This window comes from Rattus norvegicus, chromosome 5 (assembly GCF_036323735.1).
Source record: "Rattus norvegicus strain BN/NHsdMcwi chromosome 5, GRCr8, whole genome shotgun sequence".
NCBI lineage: Eukaryota > Metazoa > Chordata > Mammalia > Rodentia > Muridae > Rattus > Rattus norvegicus.
In genome coordinates, this window is record NC_086023.1 from 118616564 (window position 1) to 118639369 (window position 22806).

The following is a 22806-nucleotide window of genomic DNA, read 5'->3' on the forward strand; positions in this document are numbered from 1 at the left end:
ACTCAAATCCATGCTGATATAAATAAATCACATTTTTCTCACAGCATACCAGCCAACAAGAGTGGAGGGCATGGTCCAGTAACTGTTTGACAAGTATCAATAACTTATCCAAGTGAGAGTTGTCAACCAAGCCAGGAATGGTAGTGTATATCTATTATCCTGGGTCTTGGGAGGATTTAGTAGAAAGTTTGGGGGTGTGACTTTGGATCTGGGTTACATAGAGCATTCTAGGCCAGCTTGAGTTACATCATGAGATCCTGTCTCAGAAAACAAAGGATAAACAAACCATTCTAACAACAAAAGAATCGTCCATGGATGCTAAGATGTGGCCAAGATGCTTCAGTCGGGGAAAGCTCTTGCCTCCGTGCCTGGCCCACTGAGTTTGTCCCCAGAGCCCACACTGTTATTTATGTAACTCACAAGGTGGAAGGAAGGAGGTGACTCCTACAGGTTGTCCTCTGATCTCTGCACGAATGCTGTGATGTACTGTCCTATAAATAAATAAATGTAAAAAACCAGGATATGTCCGCAGTCTCAAGGTATCTCCACACAGCGCACCAATCACAAATGGAGAAACAGGAACTCTGGAGAAGCCTTAAGCATAATAGTTTACCCAGGGAAAGAGATCGGTGGACCCAACAAGTGCACAGCCTCACTTGGGCAATTCTGCCAAAGATACAAAACTTGAATTTAATCACGAGACATCAGATAGACATGAGCTGGAGGACTCCTTCCAAAGTAATTGTTTTGTGGTGCATAAAACATCGAGGCCTCAGGGGCTGGGGAAGTGTCTCAGGCTGAGGGAGATTAAAGAGAAGCGATAAATGCATCATGTGATCTTAGCTTAGACCCTCAAACATCATTCCGCCACAGGATGTGATTAAGATAAGTGACAAGTGGTGGGTGATGTCTGTCTCTAGATGAGGTGACAGCTTCACTATTCACCTCCTGAATTTGACAGTTTCGTGGTAGTTATGGAAGAGACTGGCTTTCTTAGGACTCCAACACTATCAGGCTGGAAAGGAAATGGGCATCTTGTCTCTAATTTACTCACATACACACAAAAACAAGCATGGCAGGCCTTGGTGCTTAGAGAATTTGAATGAAGAATTTCCATAAATTCCTGATATAGTCCTTTAAAAAATTGTGTGTGTGTATATGTGTATGTTTATGTGTGTGTTTGTGTGTGTGTGTGCGCGTGTGTGTAGAGGTCAAAGGACAACTTTACTGGAATTTGGTCATTAGATTTGGTGACCAAAGCCCCTACCATCTCTCTGGCCAATGATGTTATAATTCTTTTTATTTTATTTCTATATTATTATAATTACTTTATGTCCATAAGTGTTTTGTCTGCATGTATATCTGTACATTACATACATGCCTAGGACCTGTGTTAGAAGAGAGTGTCAAACCCCCTGGAGTTAGAGTTACAGATAGTTGTGAGCTACCACGTGGTTCTGGGGCTTGAACCTGACTCTTCTGTAAGAACAGCAGCTAGTGCTCTTAACCACGAGCCGTCTCTCCAGCCTGGCTGGCACAATTCTTTTTTCGGGAGAAGGGGTCAAGGCAGGGTGTAGCACTGACTGTCCCAGAACCTGCTCTGTAAATGAGGCTGGCCTCGAACTCCAAGAGATTCACCTACCTCTGCCTTCCAAGTGCTGTAATTAAAGGCATGTCCCACCACTGCTGGCCACTGAAACAGTTCTTAAAACTGTTCGCTAAGTGTGGAATTATTTTAAAGTCAAACGTCATCAAAAGTGGTGCATTTGCTTTCCTACCAAGAGAATGAGTTTTAAAATGGGCACTTTATATTTTAAAAATTTCAAATTAATGATTTGTGTGTCCACATGTGTGTACATATCATGCTGTGGCATGTATATAGAAGTCAGAGGATAACTTGTAAGGGTCAGAGCTCTCCTTCTATTGGGTGAATTCCGGGGATTGAACATAGGCTGTCAGGCTTACCAGAAAGCAACTTAGCCACTGAGACATGTCCACAGCCGTAGTCATCTCTCTCTCTCTCTCTCTCTCTCTCTCTCTCTCTCTCTCTCTCTCTTTCTCTCTCTCCCTGTCTTGTTACTCTTTGATAATTTTTACTCAACATATAACTGTCATTTCTATTATGTGGAGAATCAAGGGACCTGGAAACAAAATAGCAAAATCTGAACCTTTCCCATGTAAAGTTTACTCTTGATTGAGGAGATAATTATATATGTGTAACGTGTATGCTTTCCAAAGCATCACCTATGGGCAGACAGTGCCACAGTCCTTCCAGAAGGCCTCACTCCTTCTTTCTTAATGTGCCTTCTGTCCCTATATCACCCCACAGCCACCGGAAGCAACATGGAGTCCACGCGTCAGGATCACTCTTTGACTGGGCAGATGGGAGTTGAAGTAGGAAATGATGAGCGGGTTTTTTTTTTTTTCAAATCACTAGAACATTTTTCATCTTGAAAAGCAATAAAGTCTGCTGCAGAAGCTGTTTGCAATCCCCTTGCTCATTATGGAGATATGCATCTAAGGAACTTTGGGCCGAGTTCTAGGGCAGCGCTTTTGAATTTCGAACAAAAAGGAACTTGTTTCAGAGCTCACAAGGGCTCATCTGGAAGCTCCATTAATTTTAATAATAATTTCCAATTAATTCTTTAGTCATTTCCTGATTTTTCTGAAATAATTTGCTTTCAAAGTGGCAACCCTTCACGGTGGGTGAAACGGAGAACGCTGTGACTGATTCTCTAAGCTAAACTTTTCTTGGCCATTTATGAAAATGCAAAAAACCAGAAGCCTGGGCCCGGGTTGAGATGCGTCTTTCGCAAGAACAGTCTATTTGTGGAATGAAGAGCCCAGTCCTCCCAAGGGGTATTAAGCATCTAGTGATGCATGGAATCGTCCAGGTGCTTCTCCTGGCTGAGGCCCAAGACCTCATAGCGCAGGGGATATCAGTAAGGCCGCGGTAGGAACAAATCCAAATTCTCTGGCCAAGCCTGTCAACGTAATCGTAATCGAAGCTCCACCATGAGGGGGTGGGGGACGGGGGTGGGGAAGATAAGTTGTGTTGTGGGGCTGGTGTAGGGAATGCTCAGCAGCTTGCCCTTTTGCCTTCCTTGACCTACCTTATCAGCTAGTGACCACATCATCGGGGCCCCTCCCTCTGTGGCAGGGACAACTGCACTCCTTAGGGTACTACCGTTCTGCTTGGACCTGCCAAGGCCCTTGCAACTTCAAAACTATTCTTGGTACCGCTGGTGCCTTCACCCCCAGCTCCAACTGTGCACAGTTTTCTGCTGTTCAGTAAGGTGTCTGTACATTTTTAGAAAATAAGGAAATGCCTCAACACACGGGCTAATAAATTAGTGTCTAGTCTGTAAAAGGGTTTCCCAGAAAGTCCTCCTGTAAACGGAGCTTTCCTGATAAGCAGGAGCAGATTTAACACGAAGCCGGTAGTGCTCCAGCCACAAAGTCCTTCTCCAACTGCAGAGGCCCCTTAAGCCCGTGGCACCTAACAGTGTACTGACCTGGCTATCCACGTTCTCATTCATTTGCTTTCTTTCTTTTATGCAAAAGCATGGTTATGGCTGTTGTCTCTCTTGTGGAAGGGGGTCTCTCCAGACCACTTTCCTTGGTGCCCATGGTTTTGGGGACCCTGAGAGCAATTTCTAAAAAGTTTTATTTTGATCGATTGATTGATTGTGTGTGTGTGTGTGTGTGTGTGTTTGTGTGTGTGTGTGTGTGTGTGTGTGTGTGTGTGTGTGTGTGTGCCTGCACACATGCTTTAGGGGGCTGTTGAATCCCTTGGAGCTGGAATTGCAGGTATCTGTTAGCACTGATGTGAGTGCTGGGATCTGGACTTAGCACCTCTGAAACCCAGCCAGCAGCTTAGATGTGCTCTCCTGCCCCTCAGAGTAATCTTAAGACTCAAGTAAGGGTGCATGAGTTGGTGCTAAAGCCGTTCATCTGAGTTTAGTAGGACGTTTCCCTGTGGCTCTCCTGGGTAGTTTGCTATGTGAGATCCTCTGGTGCAACAAATGTCCCAAGCTTCCAGCACATACTGGACTCCTTAAACGCATGACAGAAAGTGACAGGAGGAAAAACATGTTAGAAGTCCTAGCTGATGGAAAAAAAATGAGCCTTGGCGGGACTCTGGTCCCTCTGGAAGTCTCACTTTCATCACCAAGAAAAGCAGTCCTGATCTGCTATGTGTGTGTGTAGTTCTAGAAATTTTTGTCCACTCAAGGAAGCCAGGCAGCTGCTTCATTTCCCCTTACCTGAAGGAGCTGGAATCAGCCATTTCTCAAGAGGTCCATCTCTGAAAAAGTAAGGTTTGGTATAAGTGAGGCATTTAAATGTCTTGAGAAATGACAGTATTCAGAAAGACCCTAAGGTGGATCTTTTATAAAATGGACACTTGCTTCCAGATTTTTTTTCTAAGTTCCAGGGTTAGAAATAAATAGCTCATTTGTTTGGAGTCCTTACTTCATGCCAGCTCCTGAGTAAAGTCTATTTTCCTTAACCCAGTGAGGGAGTCGCTACAATTATCTCAAGTTTGGTGGCAAACCAGTCAGTGTTTTAAGGGGTTTTATAACCTGCCAACATCCCCCTACACACACACACACACACACACACACACACACACACACACACACACACACACACACATGCCAGCTCTGAAGTAATAGAACAGTCATGGAGAATTTCACTCTAAACTTTGCAGGAGTCTGGATCTGTAGTCACAGCCCTTGAGGGACGGAGGGAAATTCAAGTCTAACCTCAGCAGCACAGTGAGACCTCCTTGCAGAAGACAAAACAAGGGCTGGAATCTGTCTCAGTGAGAAACCATTTGCCTAAGCTGGGTGAAACCCTGGATTTGATCTCCAGCACCAGCATAAAGAAAGATCAAAAGGTAAAACGAAAAGTGGACAAGGGAAGTATTTCGTAGAAAAATGTTCATTTACATAGGCAGTGGTAAGCATTGGATAGATACCACTTCTCATTTCTACATGAGAAATACTCTATGTAGTCATCAACGCATACGGAGATGAAAACGAGACGAATTTACCAGACTCCTGGTGGAATAAACACCACCGCCTACGACTAGACTTAGCAAAACTAAAATAAAAAATCATCTAAATAAATCCAAGCCAAATCCCATTTTCCTCAAGCATCTTTATCAGTTACAGAGACTGCAACAGAGAAAGACAAGATGGTAAATCATCGAGGAGTGAGAATTCCGTGGGCACACTCCGGGCTGAGAGCAAGCCACAGGAAGAGCAACTTGGTTTCCTTAACAAGTTAATTGCAGAGGATTTTAGAAGGGGGAGGGGCTAAGAAGGAGAACTCAGGAATTGAAGGCAACTTAAGAGAAATAATCAATTTAATGAATGGGTTCGGACTCTCAACAAGCACTCAAAAGCATTTTAGGACTAAAAGACAAACCCACAGCAATTATTGAATGGATATTTGGTAAAAATTAAGGTTTTTTTTTTCACATAGGTTAATGCTATTGTTGGGATTTTCACTCTTTGTGTTTTAGGCATACATACTAAAATATTTATAGAGGAAATATGTTGCCTGGGATTTGTTCCAAAATAATTCAGTAAGGGAAGAGATGGCCAGGAATGAAGATGAAAAAAATCATCCTTATGTTAATGAGTTTTGAAACAGTGATGGGTTGATTGGTAGTCTAGTATATTAGACTTTTGTATATATTTGAAAATCTCCATATAAAAAATTAAGACCTAAAAGTTATCTACAGTCCAGTTCTACTTTAATTATATATTTCTACTACCCGAGATTAGTTCATTTTCTTCCAGTTTTGAAGAGCAAATGCTTTTGCTATTAAGTCACACATTTAAATTATTCTTCCACATTACATCAACCTTCTTCCTCTCCCTTCACTGGGTATGCTCTGCCTTCCTTCCAGTTCCAATGTCACCTCCTTTCCCTACAGACTCTCAACTCCTGCTTTTGGGAAGTGCAGCAGCAGGAGACTAATGACCAAGGCCAGTGACAAGCCAAGGTAAGTGTGGGACAAAGCTTTGGGGATTTCATTCAGTAATTTGTTCCCTTCTGTCTTAGTTAGGGTTTTACTGCTGTGAACAGACACCATGACCAAGGCAAGTCTTATAAATGATAACATTTAATTGGGGCTGGCTTACAGGTTCAGAGGGTCAGTCCATTATCGTCAAAGCAGGAACATGGCAGTATCCAGGCAGGCATGGTGCAGGAGGAGCTGAGAGTTCTACATCTTTATCGGAAGACTAATAGCAGAACACTGACTTTCAGGCAGCTAGGATGAGGGTCTTAAAGCCCACACCCACAAGGACACACCTACTCCAATGAGGCCACACCTCCTAATAGTGCCACTCCCTGAGCCAAGCATATTCAAACCATGACATGGTGTCTCTTCACAGCAATAGAACATTGACTAAGTCATCGTCTCACACAAGGTCTTTGCCTTTTTTCTTCTCCAACCATAAACGCCATGGTAAAAGAATTTCATAGTAAGTGACATTATGGTCATGAGGGAAATTAAAGCACAAAGCTCAAGTGTATTTTTCCTCGTATATGGTTTGATGTTTCATTCTATGTCACCCAGGGGTTTGAGACTTGCTTCATTTTTTTTTTAATAGCACTTTCTGATGGGAAGAAACATCTCTTTGCTGGAATATTTCAAATGATAGTAGGTTTAAAATGAAGCACATTTGAAAAGAAGGCAAGTCAGACATATGCTACCAACATGGATGAACTGTGCGGAAAGGCAGACGTAAAGCAACCACCCGATTTAGATGAGCTTTCTAGTCAGTTTCACAGAGACACAATAAGATAACATTACCAGGGCCAAGGTAAAGCAATATGGAGGTTCTTTAATAAGTACATAATGTTGGTTCAGAATGATAAAAGAAACGGTTCTGAGGATGTTGGGGTTGTAATTCAGCTGGCAAGTGTGTTTCTGGCATATCTATCATCCAGAGTCAATATCACACAAAGTATCGATTAAAGTGTCTACATGTGTGGTGTGTTGCCTCATTCTCGTTGTTATGCGCTGCTAACCCTGATCAGATGTGGACTCTCCCAACCCTCTGCACAGGCGTCCTCTAAGCACTGCAGCATGCTGCAGGTGACAATGTGCACGGAGGAGAAGCACTTGCTTGAGGTTCTGCCAAATCAAATTCCACAGTCCGACTCTAGAGCTCAGACAGGACTCCATTCTACCCCTGCAGCTTTCGCTGATGAAAATATGTGCACTTTAGAATGCTAAGAATAAACAAAACCGCTGGGATGGGGCTAACAGCTGAGATTGGGAGGCTTAGCTCTAAAGTAATGCAGGATACTAGCAATGCTAAGCCTCCCGACAGCTAACACTAAATGAGAAATACGCCTTGTGTAGTGTTTGATTTTTTTTTCATCTTTATTAACTTGTGTATTTCTTATTTACATTTCAATTGTTATTCCCTTTCCTGGTTTCCGGGCCAACATCTGCCTAACCCCTCCCCTTCCCCTTCTCTATGGGTGTCCCCCTCCCCACCCTCCCCCCATTACCACCCTTCCCCCAACAATCACGTTCACTGGGGGTTCAGTCTTGGCAGGACCAACGGCTTCCCCTTCCACTGGTGCTCTTACTAGGCTATTCATTGCTACCTATGAGGTCAGAGTCCAGGGTCAGTCCATGTACAGTCTTTGGGTAGTGGCTTAGTCCCTGGAAGCTCTGGTTGATTGGCATTGTTGTTCATATGGGGTCTCAAGCCCCTTCAAGCTCTTTCAGTCCTTTCTCTGATTCCTTCAACGGGGGTCCCGATCTCAGTTCAGTGGTTTGCTGCTGGCATTCGCCTATGTGTGTTTGATTTTTTTAAAAGTTTTACTGCCCTTCCCTCCCCTAGAAATGGGCATACACCTACTCATTCATTCATCAGCCAAAGCAGGCACTTCTCAGCCCTTCCAAAGAATCTAATATCTGTGTGTGTGTGTGTGTGTGTGTGTGTGTGTGTGTGTGTGTGTGTGTGTGTCTTTCTCTCTCTCACTTGGAAAAAAGAAAGACATTTGTTTCTGACACCGAGCTCTAAGCTAAATTGTGGGTGTGGTTTCCTATAGAAACAATGTCTCCATGAGTTCAGACACGTCACAGTCCACATGACCACTTCTGGCATCAGACCCCAGCCCAGGCAAGGCATAGAACATTCAGTCTGCGAGAATGGGTGGATTATAAGTATCACTGGTCTCTTGCACAGCCATGAACTACTGTGCTCTGTGCAATGGCACACAAGCAGTAGCATTATTACATGTATGACCATATTGCTTTGTTCTGTAATATGGCCAAGAACTGCCAGGTTCAAAGACTTCAGGAGAAATTTTGCAGTGGGTTTTAAAGCCCTACCCATTGTCCCAGTATCTGTTCCTGAAGAAGGTGAAAAATACAAAGATACTTCAGTAGCAGAACATGCCAACATGTCTTCACACCATAAGGTGACAGTCAAGAAGGACACGGTGGTCCCCTGGTTTCCATGGAGTTGGGACTGAAGTTCAGAGATCAAAGCTGGTCACTGAGATTGAAGAGGAGATCGACTGGATGAGGGCATCAGATGTCACTCACCAGAGTCTATTTTCCTCAATGGACCAGGGACTTTCCATGACAGAGCAACTTAATGCAGAGCTCCACTCGTTGCTCAGGGGAAGTCTTTATCTGAGGCACATCTGTTAGCATCTCTAGGAGAGTGTTCTTCCCAACGCTGATGGAATACAAGGACCGTGTGTAGGTAAACACACTGTCTAATGTCCGTATTAGGAGGAACATGATCCTTTTGCTGCAATTTCACTTTGCTTTCTAGTTAATATGTTGGTTTTCCTTTAAACAGGGCCCTCCACTTCAGAGGGGTTCTTTGTGCAAAGAAAATATGTTTATATTTTGAAGTCTTGCAAGTATCATGAAGAGTGTATTCTGAAAGCATATTTTGCCGTGATAAAGACATTTCTGAGATTAGAACGCTCTGTGAAGTACAGAGGTTTAAAAATTGTTCTGTGGGTTTGCTGGAATGCTCTGTGGCTGAAAGCCCTGCACAGCTTGGAGTTGATCCCCAGTATCCAAGATAGAGGAAATGGACTGTCTTAGTTAGGGTCTTATTGCTGTCAACAGACACCATGACCAACATGAGTTTTATAAAGGAAGACATTTAATTGGGGCTGGCTTACAGATTCAGAGGTTCAGTCCGTTATTATCATCAAGGAGGGAGCATGGCAGCATCGAAGCATCCAAGCAGGCATGGTGCAGGAGGAGCTGAGTTCTACATCTTCACCTAAAGGAAACCAGGAACAGACTGAGCATCCTCAGGCAGCTAGGAGGAGGGTCTCCAAGCCCACTCCCACCGTGACACACTTTCTCCAACAAGGCCACCCCTTCTAATAGTGCCACTGCCTGGGCCAAGCATATGCAAACCATCACATGGACTGACTCCAAAAACTGTTTTGACTTCCACATGACTACGAGCGTGTACTCATGCATGTACACACACACACACACACACACACACACACACACACACACACACGAAATGATAACATTAATCCTTTTTTTAAATCATCAAATTGCCATGAGATACACAAAACCACTTAGTTATACAGAACTGTTTGTAAGGCCACACTGGTCAACTACAGAGCCAACATCCTAGGAAAGGCACATAGCAGTCAGACTGCTAATGGGTAGAGCCTGGAAGGCCTTTCAGGGATATTATCTCTTCCCCATTTCCTTGCAGGCATCTTAATTCAGTATCTGAAGGGCAGGGCGTTCGATTGTAAATCTGCCCAAAGGTAAGAATCCCCTGAATGGATATAAGGACACATGCTGAGGTCACTGACCCCTCTGTGGGGCATTCTGATCAAATGACCCAAGTAACCGGGCTCTTATTTGAGTGTCTTTATATGACACTTGTTCATTTTTATTTTTATTTTACTTTTTCATTTTATGTCATTATCTTCAAGAAAGTTGGTAGATGACTAAGCTGTTTCTCGGTTCTGCTGTTTTGTAACTGATTCTATGGGTGGAAGGCACTGGGTAGCCAAGGAAGGAGCTTGAGGAAGTTATAGTGATGGTAATCCCCATGTGGTGGTGCATCTGCATGAGCTGGTGTCTTAGTTAGGGTTCCCATTGCTGTGAAGAGACACCCCAGCCAAGGCAACTCTTATGAGGGTCAACATTTAACTGCAGCTGGCTTACAGTTTCAGAGGTTCAAGCTATTATCACCATGGTGGGTAGCATGGCAGCGAGTAGGCCGACGTGCTACTAGAGGAATGGAGAGTTCTACATCTTGTTCCAAAGGCAACCAGGAACAGACTGTCTTCCACAGGCAGCCAGGAGGAGAGTAGCTTCCACACTGTCAGAGCTTGAGCGTAGGACCTCAAAGCCCACCCACACAGGGACACACTTCGTCTAACAAGGCCACACCTCCTAATGGTGCTACTTCCCATAGGCCAAGCATATGCAAACCACCAGAGTTGGTCTGTGACTAAGACTCTCATACGGGACAGCAACCCAATAAGGCCTGTGAGAAGCAGATGTGTTTTCTGCTGATTAGAACTATGAACAACCTTCCTTTTTAGGTCTTCTGATGTGTCCTGAAGAATTGTCCCTCACAGAGCCCCGCTGTCATATATCTCCCTAGAGCTACCACTTTAAACATCAATAAGTGGTTTCAGAAACTCACAAATCCTCCTGATATGGAAAGGGTGATGACCTGAGGTCAAAACTCTGGCCACTTCTTCCTGCTTCTTTGGAAGCCAGCGAGTCCTCTGAGATAGACTGATCATTTCAGGAAATGGCTTGAAAGAATGAAAAGGATGCCCCAAACAGTGTAGGGAGAATCAGAAGACAAAGGCCAAGGCTCGCTGGGAGTTTCACTAAGGATGCTCGAGAGTGGCCAGCTCGGCCTTAGCTCTCTTGGATGTCTTTGGCTGCATGTACTCCAGCCCAAATCAGATTCCGGACAGGGAGAGAGCAGCAAAGCGGTGTTTTCAGGAGACCCTGCAATCTCTCTCCTTTCTACTTTTCTTTTGCAGCCTTGGAGGTTGAACCCAGTGCCTTGTGTGTGCACTCTTGAGAGTCTATGCCCCAGGTCCTCACCAATTAAAAAAAAGATTTTTATTTCAACAGAGGCTCACTAAGTTGCCCAGGTTACAGTCTTCCTCTGTAATCTAGGTAGGCTTCAAACTTGTAATCCTCCTACCCCAGCCTCTGAACTCTTAGAATTATAGGTTAGGACTGCAATGCTCAGTTTCTAGGAGCATGTTTTATTTTTTCTTTGTTTTTTTTAATTTTATATGTATTGAGTATTTTCCCTGCATGTATATTTGTGTGCTTCAGGAATGCCTGGTCCCCATAAAAGGTTGGAAGAGGGTGTTAGACCCTCCGGAACGAGTTACAGCTGGCTGAAAGACACCTAGCAGGAGTTGAAAACCAAATCTGACTCCTCTGCAAGAAACACAAGCAGTAAAGCATCTCTGTCTCCTCTAATCATCTTCCAAATAATCCTGATTAGTGTAAGAGTTCACTCTGGAGAAAGTAAATGTGGGTATAAGCTTGTGAGGTTAAGTAAAGCCTTTCCAGTCATAATTTAAAGTAGAAGCATCAGAATAAATTTTTGACACACTTTTAAAGAATATATTAATTATAAAATAGTCGGATTTCATTCTATTTTGTACCTGTATATGATGTGATTTTAGAGATTTATTTTAAATTATGAGCATGTGTACGTATATGGGTATGTGCCATGTGAGTGTCTCTATCTGAAGAGGCCAGAAGCTGGAGTAACTGGGAGCAGCCCCATGTATGTGTGCTGAGAACCAGACTGGAATATTCTACAAGAAGAGTATGCATTCTATCCCGTGATTCAGCTCCGAGCACATACGCGGGGCAGCTCACAACCACTTACTTCAGAACTGAAGCGTCTGACTCCCTCTTCCGGCCATCCTGGGCGCTTGCACTCATGTGATGCATATAAACTCATGCAGCCTCACACACATGCATGCAAATGAAAATAAATCTTTAAAAAGAAGAGAAGCCAAGTTCTTTATTTACTATGGATTGAAATGCATTTCTGTGGAGAGATGGCTCAGTGGTTAAGAGCACTGACTGTGCTTCCAAAGGAAGGGAGGAAGGAGAGAGAGCTCGACTGTTCCCTTTTTTTGGAAGGCTTCACCTTGTGCATTCTTGAGAAGGGGCCAAGGACACCTCACTTCATTTCTGCCTCTGTGGGTTCAGGTCAGCTTGGAGCTGGCAGCATCAGAGGTGATGTTGCTCCTTCACTGACATGTGTTGTTTCAAACCCACAAGAGATGGCTGAGGTGTCTACTTAACATCAGAATGGATCTGGCCTCGGGATTCTCCCAGCATTCCTCAGTCCCTACCTGTTACAGGGTAAGGCTGTCGTACTGGCTGTTAGTTAATTCTTCGCTTGTGAAATAGCCAATTCAAACAAGATTAGAATATAGTAAAGGCGGCAGAGTTCACTGGCCTCAAGGAAAGTCACCCATGAGGGGTGGGGAGGGCATGTGCACATGTGTACAAAGAGGAGGAGGAGGAGGAGAAGGAGGAGGAGGAGGAGGAGGAGGAGGAGGAGGAGGAGGAGGAGGAGGAGAAGAAGAAGAAGAAGAAGAAGAAGAAGAAGAAGAAGAAGAAGAAGAAGAAGAAGAAGAAGAAGAAGAAGAAAGCAAACGAGAGAGAGAGAGAGAGAGAGAGAGAGAGAGAGAGAGAGAGATAAAATGTCTATATTATACAGGGAGAAGACTCTGCAGGAAGGGCAGCCCAGCCCCTAGGCTGGAAAGTGGGTGGGTTTGCCAGGTAGAGACTGAGGAATGCTGAGGCCAGGTTTGCTTTGACAGGTAAATATGCACCTCAGTCCTTTGTCCCAGGGTCTGAAACCGGTCACCCACCCTCTACCCTAAACACTCCAGCCCAGAGGCTGGATTGCATCCCCCACCCCAGACTCATATAATCCAGACATTTTGGGGTCCCCACCCCTTTGTGTACCCTTTGCCTTGTCGATGCTGCACCTGGGTCCCCTCTCTTCCCTCTTCCTTCCTTTCCCCCAGCTCCCAAGTGGCCCAACTAGATCTAGTCATATCCACCCTGGACTCTCCCAGATGTCCCTGCCGCTACACACACTCTCCCATTTATCTACAACAAAGTCTCCTCCACCACACCTAAGAGCGCTCGCGTCCTTTCCTTTCCTTTAAATTTTTTTCGTTCAATATTTTGCACTTTTTAAAATTAGTGGACCAAATAAACACTAGGTAGCCATCTGTTTGATAGGATGAGGGGCCACAGAAGACCACACTGTCAAACTCGGAACACAAAATTTTCCCTCCTTCTCCTCATTTACAAACCAGGCTGTCTTTAAATTTCAGTCTGAACCCAGAAGGAAGATTCTGGGCTCTGGGCCAGCATCTTCCTCTTTTCAGGACTGACTTTATAGACTCCAGAAGAGCAGAAAAAAACCTGCAACACATTATGTACCTTTGGCAGAAATAAAATACACACGGACTATGTCAATTTCCCACGGATACCAGAGCCAGACCCTCATTTTGTTTTCAGAAACACGGGGGATGTTTGGCTATATTCACAGCCCGCGGCTGAGAGAATAGGGAATACTGAGTTGTAACCGAGTTCAGTCTCCTGTGCTTTCCTGCCCTTCTTCTAGTGCCCTGCCCCACAGTGGAGTTCCAGGGCCACAGCCTAGGCCCTGCAAAGTTAACCTCTTTGCAAAGCCCTGAAATTCCTGACATGTGCTAAATGTGGGTGGAACGGGGGTGTGAAAGGGGGTGGGGGCGATCCTTCATGGTAAGTAATTTAGAGAAGGGGGAAAAAAAAAGACTTGCAATAAAACAAGCATTTTCTGAACAGGAAGAATAACAGACCCAAACAGAGCCCCAGATGGTGTTGTTTGCTGAGCCGCTGTGTATCGGTTCCGCACAGCTTCCTGAGCTGCACGCTCTTTTTGTTAACATGCATTTGAACCAAACCGGATTTTTACCCAAGAGCCAAGACTCGGGGTGAGGAAGTCGCGGTAATGAAAATAAGTTAGGTGTTATGTGAAGTATGTAAACCTTTTTTAAGGTAGTGTCTCACTATTTAGTCCTGGCTGGCCTGGAACTCACTATGTAAACCAGGTTGGGCTCAAACGCGGTGAGCTCCGCCTGCCTCTGCCTCCTAAGCGCTGGGGTCAAAGTTTCTGTTTGCATGTGCACCCAACCACCTGTGACTCTTCTTGCTGGAAACTTGTATTAAAGCCCTCGGAAGCAGCCACCAGTTTTCTTCCTTTTCCAGCAGAGGGAAAACCTGAATCTTAGGAAGTATCAACCATCACTGACAGAGATCATTGACCTCACACTTGTGCCTGCAATCCCCATGACAGACCTTATTTGTTTGCTTGCTTGCTTACTTATTTTAGCTAGGAGGCCTTGGAAGAATTTGTCTACTTTAAAGTTATGAGAAACGTTTGGCATGGCTGCCAGAGATGGCATGAAAAGGAGCGAGCTGCTGCATGTAGCTGTGCGCGCAAGGCACCATACAACTACCAGGGACACGGTTGTAGTTTATAGAACAGAGGGTTGGACGCCAGCACCATGGCCGGGAGCCTTGGATGAGCACAGGCTTTGATGTTTCAATAAGCTCTTTTCAATTTGATTCTGGGTGGGTGGTTTTGGGGGTGACCAAGAAACAACAGGGTGCAACCCCATTACCATAACTGCTACGTCAGTGGCTATTAGAGTGGCTATGGAAGCACATCTGTGAGTACTTGATCAAAAAGGCCGCTTTCCTCAGTACTCCTCCCATGGGAAGAACACTGGCCGGTGGCCTCTTCCTTCTGAGCCTCTAAATGCAGATGTGGCCAAGATCTGGGTGTCTGGGCATCTTCTCTACCTACATTCATCACCAGGGTGGCATAGCAGAGGCTCAAGGAACAAACGCTGTCCAGGTCTGCCATGAGCTCCATTCTCTCCTCTAGCTCCAGACTCCACACCCGTGGTGCCTGAGACTTACAGGACTGGAGGAACCGGGGAGGGAACTTTGGCTCTCTTCGTCTCACCTGCTCTCCCTCTGTGTCCTTTCTTCCCATGACTGGCAGCCATGACGTTTCCTCCACAAAGTTCTCATCATCTCTCCTCCACCTGTAAAAGACACTACCATTCGCCCAACTGGCACAACTCTAAAGCCTACAAGTCATGCCCAACCCCTTCTCTCAGGGGCGACTCATCGCTCTGATGTCAGCTGTGGCGCTGAGCGTTCGTCTTTGCTGTGACCTCCTTTCCCCACATCCATCTGTTGGTGTCTTTGTATGAACCACAAGTTTGTTGTCTTTAAGGGTTTTTTTTTTTTTGAGAATTTTATCCATCTATACAGTGAAATATGATCAATATCTACTCCTCATTCCCCCCTCCAACGCCCGTATATTCCAATGAAACAGCCCTCCCAAATTCCTTTCTTACCTCCCTCAGACCCTCCATCCTTCCCTCTTTCCCTCCCCTCTTTTCCTCTCCACTAAGTCCAGTTCATGACACCCATATGCGCCTCAGTGTGGGAATGCCCCACGGGAAACTTACCCATGGACATTGCTCAAAGGAAGAATGATTCTCCCTCACCAACCACCCATTGGCAAAAGCTTCTGTAAGCGGTGCAGCCTAGAGACCACCTCCTCCGTCTCTGCCGGGATTTCGGCTGGTTTGATCTTGCAGCCTCATGCGGTGAGTTCATGAGTGTAATAGCCAAGCCGTGCTCAGAAGACAGCATCCCATAGCACATCTGCATTTTTCTGGCTCTCAGGTTCTTTCCATGATGTTTCCTGAGCCTTGGTGGGGGTGGTGCCAATGCGTACGTACCATTTAGGTCTGAGCTCCCCGTCTCCTAGTGCAGCGATGCGGCTCTCCATTGGCTGCTGTCTACTGTACAAAGAAGCTTCTCTGGCTTAGGTTGCGAGGAACCCAGGTCTAGTGGTGTAAGCTGTCAGCATCAGGAATTGGGCTGGTCAAGAGTTATCTTTACCTTTTTATTCGCCTGGTCACTGATCCCCAAGGTGATGGTTGGGAGATGACTAGGTTATGCAAGTGGGGCCATCAGAAATGGGACAGCACTCCCCAAAAAAAAGAAGCCCCAGAGAGCTGATGACCCTCCTACCACTAGAAGATACAGTGAGGAGATGGCCATCTATGAACCAGACACCCAACCTGCCAGCACCCTCACCTGAGACTTTCTAGCCTCCAGAACCATGGGTGAGAGCTATCTGTTGTTTATAAACACCCAGGCTATGGTAATTTGATAACCAAAGGACCAGAACAGTGAGTGAAGCTTTGATTTTTGGGTTGAGGGTTCTAGTTTTTCTTTTAAAACAGTGTCTTCCTGGGTTCCTGAAACCAAACTTTTGCTGCTTACAGTCATTATGAACACTTAATCCTAGCCCTGACTCGAGCCTAAGCATCCTGAAATAATCTGTGTCTTTTCACACCAACTATTTCAAAGCCATCCATCCATACTCTAATTCTACCTATAAGAATCCTACTAATACTGCCCTTGATAAGGCAGTGACCTTCTAATTACCTAATCCAGAGGAGTCCCCTAACTCGTGGTGCCTCTCTCTGTGGTACCTCTCTCTGCTCATTGGAAACTGCTAGTCTTTCCTCCTGCTGTGGGTCCCACAGCCCCTGTGTGGATCACATGCTCTGCCTGAAAGGAGATCGTACCATCTGACAATTCTCTATTCTCATTCTCCCTCGTGTCATTCATTACCAGTGCTTTTAAAACTTTGTTTTTCTTAATAAAGATACCTTAAAAATATGTCAGCGCTGTGGGATATCCTCTTCTAGGAAAGAAAAAAGCCCATGTACATGAGCATGCAGTGAACAATGTCGGGAGGGTTCCTCCTCGCTGTGTTTTCTCATCAGGCATGCTGGCCACTCTTCCAATGAACAGCAGGCATTCTCCCAGTCCCAGCCCCGTATACTCAGTTTAAAGATGGATCTGTCTGTCTCAGAGCATCATGGTTATGCCAGTGTGTCAGAAAATGACCCAAATAGTCACACAGTCTCCTCTTGTTCTTCTCCATCTCGGATAACCCGGTCATTCACCCCAGTCATCAAGGAGGGTGAGACTTGCTCCGCTCAGCCCTCCCTCCTCTGCTTCCTTGCCTCCTGCATCCCAGTCCCATACCAGGCTTGCTGGAGGAGCCATGTTTGGTGTGTCTCTTCCAGTCCAGCCTTTACACTGCAACAAAATACATCTTCATCGTCTGTGTCAACTGCATTCCTCAAGGCAGTACTTCACCGAGAGTGTTTCAGTGAATGAGCCATTTGTATGATTAATGCACTTGGGGAAAGAAAGTATAAGTTATGCTTAGTTACATTTTAGAATCTCCCATATGCTAAAATACATTTTGAAGCTTCGAATGGCATATATGAGGTAAAGTCATGATCAAAATATTTGGCAAAACTCTTTCTAGTGTACCTTTAAATATATGTTGGATATGACTGATCTATGAGCTGAGGGCTGGCTCCCTTGTCCTTCCCTTCTTCCGACCACAGTAGCTGTGTGTAGTGTGCAAGTGGTGAAGAAGACACTAGGGTAGACTCCCGCACGGTTTAAATCCAGCACAGAACTTTGGTCTGACTACTAACTTCTCAGGAGTTGTGTGGATAGTTTCTTGCCCCTCAGGGATATGACCTCTGGGCTGAGTATCCCAGGCTCCGTTGTCCTCCAGTTCCAGTTGGGTTTGACCAATGGGAAACAGAAATGGAAATGAGAGAGGACATTGTTCAACTTTAAGTCATCTCTCCATGTTGCAACCAGGCTGTGTACTGCTCTAAGTTACTTCATATTATATAACACGGTAGATTTTTGAGGCTGTGAGACTTCGTTTTACAAACACCACTTGACTCCATTTTGAGTGCACACAGGAAGTATGGATGACTGGTCTTGTTGGGCACGTGAACAGCATCCCCTGTCCAGCATCACATCCATGAGGTACCGATTGAAACCTTCCTAAAAGTGAAAATGTTGTCATACTGTGTGCTGGCTACTCTTAGTTGTCAACTTGACATCTTAGGAAGAAGAAACTCCAGTTGAGATATTCCCTCCATCAGATTGTCCTCTGGACTTGTCCATGGGGCATCTTTTAAATGGCTCGTCGATGGAGGAGGGCCTGACCCACTGAGGCTGGTACCACCCTGCAGGAGGTCCTGGGTTGCATAAGGCAGCTATCTGAGCAGAATCAGGAAGCTTTGGCTTCTATCTCTAGTTTGCTGCTGGAATTCCCTCCCGACTGTCCTCAGCGATGGCCTGTGATTCGGAAATGCAAGCCAGGTAAATTCTGTCCTCTCCCGGGTTGTTTTTGGTTGATGTTTTAGTACAGCAGCAGAAGGACAAGAAAATCCCATGAATTTATCAAAGTAGGGCTGGAGAGATGGCTTAGTGGTTAAGTGCTTACTGCTCTTGCAGAGGATCATGGTTCAAGTCCCAGCATCCCACATCAAGCAACCCATAACCATGTAACTCCAGTTTCAGGAGATCCATTGCCTCTGACTCTGTTGGCACCTGTATGATTTGGTCCACATAAACGTAGCCTCACACACATACATATGAATAAATGGTTTAAAAAGCTATCAAAGTGCATCAGATTATATGAGTATGTGGGCATATTTAAATCATATCAGGAAGTCCAGACTTGAGAATTTATCAAGCACACTAGGCTGAGAAAAGGATGAAACCACCTTACCTGGGTCCCAGCCACTGACCTGTCACCTGATCATCTGGTGTATGTGTGTATATCAAAGAGTCTATAAGAGAATTTCTGACTGACCCAGGGGTGTCGATTCAGTTTGTTCCCTGATGGTGACATGGTCTATGTGAATCAGTGTCTGTCCGTCAGCTCATTTGTTCATCCAGACCTGGTTCTGCACATTGCCTCTATGTTGTCCATCTCCACCTTGCCTGGGCAGCTCCACTGGGACTCAGCGACCAGACCTACCTGCTCGGTAATGTCTAACCACCTTCATGACCTCTCTGCTTCTGTATTTACCCTTGCCTAGTAAGACGTGCTTGGAAATTCCTCCAACTCTGCTGTGAGCCCTAACCATCTTTATTGTTATTTATTTAGTGTATGCCTTTATTCCATATATATATGTATATGTATATATAATTAATATATTACTTAATATAAATATAAGATATCATATAAATATAATTTTATGTATATAGTTTATTTTATATTATATTGGCTTTATATGTAATTTTATTATATATTATATTTGTCTATATTATAGACAAATTTATTTTATTTATTATATTACTTCTATATAAATGTTTCATGATTTATACATTTCATATTTATATACAATACATTTTATATGTTATTAAATGATAAATTATATAGTTATAATAATACAGTATACACTGTATACTTTACATATTATATATTGGAGAATACGTGTATTACAGATTATCTATAATTCTTCCTATATATGTGTGTCTATATACACACACATATGTATATTGTGTGATAGAGTTAATGTTAGCAGTTAAGATTGGAATAAAAGAATTTGTGTTTGCTTTGGGCAGCTATCAAGAAAAATAAGGACTACTTGGCAAATTGTAACCAACAAAACCTGGGTAGCTTGTGACTTTATTGTTATTTAATAAATTATGACATCGTGGGAAGATACAAATGTCTGTCTTTGTTTCTGACAGTGCACTCCTCTTCCTGACTTTAGCTCTTGTCAGGTTTGGGTGGCTCTTACCCCTTGTCCCTTCTAGTGTCAGAGAAGCGAATGGCTTCCATCTGTCTCTAAGCCCAGAGGGGACTCATCAACTCTTGCTGGCGTTCTTAACTCTGGTCACACTTCCATCAACAGTCACTCACCTCACTTGAGTTCTATGTAGACACCATCTGTTTCCTGCTGGATCCCTGATGGATACAGGATTTTAGTCCCCTTACAAAATGGGGGTTATAACACTCTGGTTGGTTGAAAATATTCAGTGAGAAGCAAAAAGACTCAAAGCGCTGGGCACAGCTACCAAAATGACAGACTACCTGAGGACTGCCGCAGACAATGACTGAACATGTCTTCAACTATGCACATATTTGGCAGTCTTTCTGTTCTTTTTCCCAGACTCAGGTAGACAGGGAAATCATGCCAAACCTAGCATGATGAAGAGAAAAGACTGTCATGGGGATGGAGACTCTAGTCTAGGGCAAACCGGTAGGTCCCATTCTAGGGTCCAGAACAGAGAGTCCTAACAGAGACTGGAAGAGCTGAGGACAGGGTGTCCATGGGTTTGGAATTCCACTGGAAGAAAGCTGCCTCTGTGTGGTGCCCAGCTGTTCCGTCCCCCACACTGACCCCTTGTTTCCCAAGGAGGAAATCCTTTCAGTTCCAGACACTCCTCAGTTCCCATTATTGAATCCCAGTGGCCCTGGGGCGGAAGGGAGGTTTGGAAAGAGAGGTCATTTGAATTAGATTTTCAGTTCTTGCATAACTAAGGGAAACTTGTGAGGGGTGGTGTCCTAGTTTAATTTCTGTTGCTGTAATAAAATACACTGACAAAAGACAAGTAGGGAAGAAATGATTCTCTTGTTTTTACAATTCCAGATTGTAGCTAATCATTGTCCCAGTAAGAACCTCAAACAACTAGTCATATCACATTGACTGACAAGAACAGAGAAGACTGAACGTGCATGCATACATGTGCACCTGCCCGCTTGTGCTCGACTTAGTTTCCTCACTCTTACACAGTTCAGGACACTGTGCCTAGGGAATGGTACTGCCAACAGTGGACTAGGCCTTCCCATATCAATTAATTTAACTAAGATAATCCCCCACTGGTATGTTCACAGATCAACTTAATTATAGACAATTCTTCCATCAGGTGATTCAAGGTTGTTTCAAGTTGAAAAGGTGAAACTATCACAGATGGTAAAAGAAATGATATATTATGAAAACACGCTGGTAGGTGAACTATTTATTGTAATCATTTGAACTTTAAGATAGGTCTCCTAAAGGAAATTAATGTTTGACATGTTGAATAAGATAAACTAAACCGGGGCCTTGTGGTGGTTTGAATGAGAATGGCTTCCGTGGGCTCACATAGTTGAATGCTTGCCCCCACCCCCCAGGGAGCAGAACTGTTTGAGAAGGATGCAGAGATGTGGACTCGGAGGAGGTCTACTGTGGATGAACAGCTACGGTGCTGAAAAGCTCATGCCTTTCCCAGTTAATGTGCGCTCTCTCTCTCTCTCTCTCTCTCTCTCTCTCTCTCTCTCTCCCCCCTCCTCTCTTTCTCTGTCTTGTGTTTGTGGATCAAGATATAAGCTACCACATACTGCTCCAGTGCCGTGCCTGCCTCCCTACTGCCATGCTTCCCACCATGGTTCCCATGACTCAAACCCTCCGAAACTGTAAGTCCCAATCTCTTCTTTAAGTTGCCTTGATCATGGTGTCTTTATCATAGCAATAGAAAGGTAACTAAAACAGGCTTGTATAGTTCTTTCTTTCTTCTCTTTAAATGCAAACAATGGAAGAAAGTCTCCCATGTTTTATTGAAAATCAAGTTCTTCTGGTTACAAAAAAAAAGAAAGAAAGAAAAAAAGAAAGGAAGAAAAGACAGAGTCTCTCTATATAGCCCAAGCTGGCCTTGAACAAACAATCCTTCTGCCTTACCCTTCTGAGTATCTCAGATTATACATAGGCATGCACCACTGAACCCAGCTTTGATCACATTTAAAACAATAGAGTACAGTCTAATCTGGGGACAAAATGATCAGATTTCATGGAAGTCCAAGCTTCTCACTTCAGAAGTTCTCTGGTCTGTAAATTATCTACTAGGAATAGGATTCACTCCTAAAGTGAGGCTGTAAGAACCCCAGTTTACCTCCCAGCATCCTGATATCTAAAATGTGAACATTTTTTGCTGTCAGGGACCCTCTACATTGGTCTCCCATGAGCATGGCCATGAGAAATGACTCTGGTGCCAAAGCAAAGACACAGAAAAGGAAAGAGATCTGGCAAGGAAGGTGAGGTTCTGCCTGGAATGTGAGTGAACAAGGAAGGTTCCAGGGCTCTCTGCCTGGGCTCTAGACTTTCTGGGGGTGGGGCTGATGAACTGGAAACCCTGGGAAAATCCCAAGGTGAAGGGATGCCAACTGTAGAAGACACGGGATGCCAGGCTTCTCGACTATCCATGTTGGATTCCATCCTTGATAATCCAGAGTAAACACAAGCTTGATTGTGTAGAGTCAGAAAGGAGGCCATAGACCAGTTGCCAAACTAAGTGTCTTTGTCCCTCAGACCACCCTGTATCACTCTCTGCCGCACGATAAAGAGGCAACGATGAATCTTATCTTATATTACTAACTGCAGACTTGGAGAAATGGCAGGTCTAAGCAACTCTCTCCTGTGGCAAGTGAGAGCTCAGGTAGTTTGTGGCTAGAAGCCATGGAAGGCCAACCTGTAAAGGAAACCCTTGGCTAAGGGCTCTGGGTATATCATCTAATTTAACTTGAGAGGAAGAAGGTCAGAGCTCCTCCATTTGATTCCCGTGTTTTCAACCTACTCCCTGTCAGTCCCAGGGGTAGTGGGCAGGATAAGGGCTCCTCGAAATTTCTAAGACTTAGACAGACCATGGTGGTGCATACCTTTAATCCACCCAAGAGGCAGAGGCAAGGAGATCTCTGTGAGTCTGAGACCAGCCTAATCTACAAAGTAAAATCCTGTCTCTCGCCCCCAACCCAAAAGTCTAAGACTTTTAAATCAAGTTAACGTATGAATGTTACCCACGTG

General features: G+C 44.5%; 1 long non-coding RNA gene across 1 annotated transcript; it reads right to left on the bottom strand.

Annotated features, from left to right (window-relative positions):
* Nucleotides 1-339: 339 nt before the first annotated feature.
* Nucleotides 340-11659, bottom strand: LOC134479012 (uncharacterized). The gene is made up of 3 exons (XR_010051934.1): nt 9184-11659; nt 4266-4306; nt 340-491 (listed from the first exon to the last, which is right to left on the bottom strand). It is a non-coding gene; the product is annotated as an uncharacterized LOC134479012 (long non-coding RNA).
* Between the last annotated feature and the right edge of the window lie 11147 nt (nt 11660-22806).